This window comes from Arachis duranensis, chromosome 6, assembly GCF_000817695.3.
Source record: "Arachis duranensis cultivar V14167 chromosome 6, aradu.V14167.gnm2.J7QH, whole genome shotgun sequence".
Classification (NCBI taxonomy): domain Eukaryota; kingdom Viridiplantae; phylum Streptophyta; class Magnoliopsida; order Fabales; family Fabaceae; genus Arachis; species Arachis duranensis.
Window position 1 is genome coordinate 62059871 of NC_029777.3, and position 766 is coordinate 62060636.

The window sequence follows — 766 nt, forward strand, 5'->3', positions numbered from 1 at the left end:
ATCGGTTATTTAAATAAAAATTAATTTTAAAAATATAATTGGTTTTTAGATAAAAAAATTAGTTTATAAAAAAATCAGTTTTTCGACAAAAAAAATTATTTTTTAAATTGAACTTTTAATCTAAAAAATTGAAATTAGAATATTTTTTAAATTTAATTTTAGTTTTGGTTAATCAATTAAAAACTAGTTTTTTAAATTTGGTTTTAGTTAACTAATTTAAAAATATTATTTTAGTAATTAATTAACCAAAATAAAATTATAATTTTTTAATCACATAACCATATTTTGGTTTTCTTAATGTACACCCTCGTAAAGCAGCGCCACTTATGTGAGTCCAGCTCCACCACAAACTAAGATAACAATAATTCGAAGCAAGACGATGATCATGATATAGGCCCACTTGTTAGGGCCCATCTTAAAATTATTTAAACAAGAGTAGTGACCGACTGACTAACATAACTTTTTTTTATGGTTTGTAGGCATAGACTTTTAAATATTTTTATACTCCATTCAAGAATCAAATTCTTGATATTCAGATAGGAAAAGATGAAGTTCTACCATTCATCAATTGCACCCTCTCAATTTTTCTTTTAATTCCAACTTTAGTATAATTAAAAAGGTTGAGTTTAATTTGCATTATTATTTTCTATTTTTATCTATAGTATTTTTTGTTTTTCAAAATTTTATGAAAAAAATAAAAAGCAAAAGATAAAAATAAAAAATAAGATTTTATTATTTTTATTTTTTTAGAGTTTATTTATTTTGT